General features: G+C 39.0%; 1 protein-coding gene across 1 annotated transcript in view; it reads left to right on the plus strand.

Moving 5' to 3' along the window:
- The window catches only part of XKR9 (XK related 9), an 86,610-nt gene that overhangs the window by 15,847 nt on the left and 64,663 nt on the right, over positions 1 to 6,100 (plus strand). The window lies entirely within an intron of this gene.

Raw genomic sequence — 6,100 nt, forward strand, 5'->3', positions numbered from 1 at the left:
TACATTATCCAGCAGGTCCCTAGAGGTTCATGCAGCTATACGTTTTGAGTCCTTGCACTCACACCATTGATTGGTTGGTTATAAACTTCTCGGACAAATAATTTCCTCTCTCAGATTTTTGAAGGCATTATGTCCTAACACACTGTAAAAGGCAGTGCTGTTTTGATCATGCTCCGTTCTAAGTGATTCCAAACCCCCAATCCTACCACCATACCCACAACCCAGAATCTTTTAAGATCTCCTCTTTACCACCGATGTTCTGAAATTTTATAATGTTATGACTTAGTGTGGATTGTTTTATCTTTTTTACATTGCTGGGCCTTTAGTAGACCCTTTCAATGGAAAGATTCATTTCCTTCAGTTCTAGGAAATTTTCTTGTATTTCTCTTTTGATAATTTCTGACTATTTTCAGTTCTGTTTTTGGGGAACCCCTATTACTTTGATGTTATACCTCCTGGTTTCCTCCCAAAGTCTTCCATTTTTCCCCTCTGTTTTCTTTGTTTTGTTGTTGTTTTGTTTCCAAAAACTTTCTCAACTCTGTTTCCCAAAATTTCTCTTTGTTTTGGTTATATATTTTTACTTCCCAAGGTTTTTTCATAGAGCTGTTTTTCATAGTATCCTATTCTTGCTTTACAAATTATACCTTCCCTCATCTAAGGATACTAATAATTAAATTTTTTTTTACATTGTCTTTTTCTCCCTATTCTTGCTTATTTTGTTCTTTCATTTCTGATGAACTTTGGATTTCTGTTTATATTAAGAGATACTGATTGGAAACTATATATATGTGTGGGTAAGTGTATGGGAGGGTTTCTCAGATTGTAGGCTTCACTGTAGGGAGATTTGGCCATTCTGTTGTAGGGCCCATGTATAAATGTATGTAAAGGTTTTTTTTTTTTTTTCTTTTTTGGCTGTACCATTCATTTTCTCTAGAGATGAAATTCCCAATCTTCTACCTTGCAGTCGTCTACTTGGAAACTGCTGTTCTGGGGACAGGTTAAGGAAAGGGGAATGGAAGTTTACTGTTCTTTCACTTATTTTTTTTTTTTCTGCCTTTCACTTCTAAGAATAAACTTTGGTTTCTTTTTTGGGGTAGCAGTTGCCTGGCTGTGTAGCACTCGGGTATGTTGCACATATAAGCTTTCAACAAACCCTCTTTTAGAACAGAGCACTGCCCCCACCTTCTGCAGCACCTGGTGCCTCTCGGCCCTAACTTCTCAAGGGGTTGGTAGGGTGAATTGGCTTTCTTCCCTCCTACAGCAATTTTAGGCTATTGTTGTATCACTGCCCTGGCTCTATCTGTAGTCTTTCAAAATTTGGTTATAATCTGTGCAATCCCCTCTTGCACTCTGTCTTCTCTGGTTTGTAGCTTTTACTGTTTTTTTTTTTTTTTAATCTATAACTCTGTACACTTAATACATATTTTTTTATTGGGTCTCGGAAAGGAGTAGCAATAAACATGTGGTAAGTCTGCCAGAAATAGTACTAAATAGAATTACATTTTAAAAGAATAATGCTTAATGTTTCTTGAAACTGTCTATAATGTTAATGGATTTTAATGTGGATTTGTTGAGGATTCAGAATGTTAGCATTTATAAGCAATCCTTCAGGGTAAAATTGGTAATATACAGTAACAATATGATAATACTGTTGAGAATTTAGTGTCGTATAATCCAATAATGGGTAAAATAAGCATAAACAGCACATAAAAGTCTTCATTTAATACTATTGACCTTTTTTTTTCGCTGCTAAAACACCTCTGTCCTGGTGATTATCCTATCCTTGATCAAGCTTTCTTATAGTTTGGGTATCTTTCCAGAGATATTTTCTGCATAACACAAGCGAATACACATATCTATCCCTCCTCCATTCTCCGTTTTAATTCCAAATGTTTCAGAAGGCCCAGCACCAAGGTGGCTGGAACTAAGACTTTCACAATCAATATTTCAAATATTGAACTTTTTTTCGTTCAAAGTATCCTTTCAAGCCCCCCCCCCCCCCAGTGGATTGGAGGAAAAGACTGATTATGGTACATTTTCCTGCTCCAACAATTCCTGGAAGTTGGTAGCAAGTTTCATGCTGATCCATGCTCTGGTAAGCAAGGAGGGACTTGCAAGGGAGGGGACACTAATGTATAGTACTGGCAGAATTAAGAAGCTCCTGCACTTGAATCTTTTCTCATTTTCCCCAGGATTTTAGCTTCCCTGTTACTAGCCAACTTTAGTGACTTTTTCTTGAAGTGACAATCTGGAGATACGAAAACACTCCCAGATAACTTAAGAAACACTCAAAAAATCTCACAGAAACATACGGAAGAGATTCAGTTTGCATAGAATTGGTCTAGTTATTCTGTGAGCTATTGCAGAGAACTATTTTATGTACATTGGAGGGAAAGGAAAGCTATTCAGTAAGGAATCAATATTGCTCCAGAATCTTCCTGTGACTCTTCTTTATCTGAGAACAGTCCTCACCCACTCTGGCCACAGGGGTAGGCATGTGACCAAAGCTGGGCCAAATATAGTATGTCATGTTCTATAGATCACAGAGACTGGCCCAAGGACAGGGTAATGAGTCAGTGTAAGTCACTGAGTCCTTCCCTAGGATTTTTCAAACCAAAGCTGAGAGAACCAGTTTTGCCTGCTGGTTATGGAGTGGTTAGGATATGAGCCCAGAGCTGCCTGTAGCCATGCCCCATGCCATGTGAGGAAGCCAATCTGCTATGGGGTCTCTGACATGCAGAAAAGGAAGTAGAAATGAGAGGTTTGGGGATCCCATTTGATGGGATCCAAATCTTCATCCTTGTTTACAAGCCTGGCTCCACCCTTACCCTTCTTAGGTTGGTTACATGTGTCAACCAACTTTTGCTTGAGCTAGTTGGAAATAAGTTTCTGTCACTTGCAGCAAAATATATTATACCTATTTAGTCCCAGCCCCATAGATCTAAGTGCCTTCTAGGTATCTCCCTTTGGATGTTCCTTGGGACTTCAAACTCATCTGTAGTAGAATGCAGCTTTCCATCCTTACCCATTCTACTTACTCCATTTCCTTTATTTTCTTGAGTATCAGGTTAGCATCTACTCAGCTGTCCAAGCCAGAAACCAAAGCTCTCCTAGACTTCTCGCTTTCTACTTGATCCCCATCCTTCAAGATCTAGTAGTTTTTTTTTTTTAAGATTTTATTTATTTATTCATGAAAGACAGAGAGAGAGAGAGAGAGAGGCAGAGGGAGAAGCAGGCTCCCAAGGAGCAGGGAGCCTGATGCGGGACTCGATCCCAGGAGCCTGGGATCATGACCTGAGCCGAAGGCAGACTCTTAACCATCTGAGCCACCCAGGCGCCCAAGATCTAGTAGTTTCTAAGTGCTGTTCCTTTTCATAAATATTTCTCGTATCTGTTACCCTGTCTTCTATTACCTTTGAGACCCTTTCTGCTGCTTTTTCACTTCTCCCACTGTACTGAAAAGGCCAAATCTCAGAATCCTTACCCTGTCTACTGTTGATTGGGGGTTCCCTTCTGGTCCCAGATGATTGATCTAGCATAGTTACCATACAGGCTGATGAGTAATATAAAAGACACGATGGCAGGAAAGCTCCCTTAAACAGGGAGAGTGAAGATTAATTACACCAAGCAGGTCCTCTTCTATGAGGAGATCTGAGTCTGAGATACAGAGAGGGCTACTCAGTTGTTGCAAAACAGAAGCTGAAGATATACAGAGAGAAGGCAGAGGTGATGACAAGGAGAATGTAAGCTCTCGAGTAAACAGAAGATGTGCAGGCAGAAGCTGTAATCCAAAACTACTGGGTATATTGAATGGAGGATAAAATAATTGGCTGATATGTTAGAAAAAAGAGGAATGAAACACCATAATGGTTGGGGACAAACTCTTGCTTTTGGGGAGGCAACAAAATAACACTAGAACTCCCTGGACCATGCTTAGCTTTCTAATTCCTTAATTATGTCTACTCCAGCCTGTGTGAAGCATGGCTGGATGAAGCATGGCTGGATGACAGTACATTGTTGTGTGAAGTTTCCTGTGAAATTTTTGTGTTCCCTAGTTGCTTCTTATCTCTATGACCTCAAGCTACAAAAATTATATACTCTAGCTATAGAACTTAGTTCCCCAACCATGTGATGCTCTGCCATCTGTTTATGTGCATATACTATTTCTTCTAACTGGAACAATTCTTCTCATCTCCTAAATGTCTCTAACTTCTTTACTTGGATACCACTTACTCAGCTTTGAAGACTGAGCTCAGGCTCCTCTAAGCTTTCTATAACCCAACCGAATTTAATGGTACTGCGTATTCTGTGTATTTCCACAACTAGAATATAAGCTTCTTTTGAGAGTAGAGAAACTGTTTTGTTCCCCATTGTGTCCTCAGTGTCTGGTCCGGTACCCAGCACAAAGCAGATACTTAAAAGATGCCATTGTTTTTGTTAAAGGTCAGTTGCCTAGACTCTTTCAAAAACCAGGGAATTTAAGGGCCTTCCCATTATCATCCCTTGTCCAATAGATCCACTTGCAGTTGTGCCATGGTTCTTTAAAAAGACAATGATTACACGGCTTTGTGCAGATTTCTTCAGTTCAGAATGCCCTTCTCATCTCTGTCCCCTAACTTCTTTGAAGAACAGAAGTAGGGAGACCAGAGTTATGGACTATTGCAGTTGTCCATGCAAGAGAGGATGACGGCCTGGACTAAGGAGTATTGGTGGAATAAGAGGTAGAGACAAAAAATTCTAGAGCTGGGACAGTCAATAGGTACTTGGTGAAGAATTGGACGAGATGAGGGATGGGGGCATATCAAAAATAATTACTGGGTTTTTCTGGTTTGATCTACTGGTGTTGTATTCAGAGGAAAGAATGGAGGAGATGCAAGTTGAGGTAACTAACCATTTACATACATAATCAGATTTCTTGTCTCAATTTTACTGATATATGTTATACTTAGGGAATGGGAATACTGATTTTTTTTTGGGTGGTGTTGGGGAAAATACTTTTTGATTTACCATTTTAACTATTTTTAAGTATACTGTTCAGTGGCATTAAGTACATTCACATTGTTTTGTGTGTAATCATGACCACCATCCATTTCCAGAATTTTTTTCATCTTCCCAAACTGCAATTCCTTGTCCATTTCTCCCCCTCTCCCAGTCCCTGGCATCCACCATTCTACTTTTTGTCTCTATGAATCTGACTACTCTAGGTAACTCAAATAAGGGGAATCATATAGTATTTGTCCTTTTGTACTGGCTTATATCACTTAGGATAATGTCTTCAAGTTTCATCCATATTGTAGCATGTGTCAGAATCTCCTTCCTTTTTTAGGCTTAATAGTATTCCATTGTCTGTATAGACACCATTTTATTTATCCACTCATCCTTCAATGGACACTTGGGTTGCTTCCACCTTTGGCTGTTGTGAATAACACTGCCATGAACCTGGGTGTGCAAATATCTGTTCCAGTCCTTTTCAGTTCTTTTGGGTATATATCAGAAGTGGAATTGCTGGATCATATGGTATTCTATGTTTAATTTTTGTGGAATCACCGAAATGTTTTCCATAGCAGCTGTACCACTTTATATTCCCACCAGTGATGTACAAGGGTTCCATTTTCTCCACATCCTCCCCAACGCTTTTATTTTTTTGATAATAGCCATCCTAATGGGCATGAAGTGGTATCTCATTGTGGTTTTAATTTGCATTTCCCTAATGATTAGTGATGTTGAACATATTTTCATGTGCTTATTGCCCATCTGTATATATTATTTGGAGAAATGTCTATTTAAGTCCTTTGCCCATTTTTTTAAAATCTTAGTTAGAAAACATGTGTTGTTTATTTTGCTTATAAAGGATATAGTCTTTTTCTTAATTTTTATTTTATTGTGTTGTTAATCACCATACATTGCATTAGTTTTTGATGTAGTGTTCCATGATTCATTGTTTGCATATAACACCCAGTGCTCCATTCAATACATGCCCTCTTTAATACCCATCACCAGGCTAACCCATCCCCCCACCCCCTCCATTTTTTTTTTTTTAAAGATTTTATTTATTTGGCAGAGAGAGATACAGCAAGAGAGGGAACACAAGCAGGGGGAG

This window comes from Zalophus californianus, chromosome 4 (genome assembly GCF_009762305.2).
Source record: "Zalophus californianus isolate mZalCal1 chromosome 4, mZalCal1.pri.v2, whole genome shotgun sequence".
Taxonomy (NCBI): Eukaryota; Metazoa; Chordata; class Mammalia; order Carnivora; family Otariidae; genus Zalophus; species Zalophus californianus.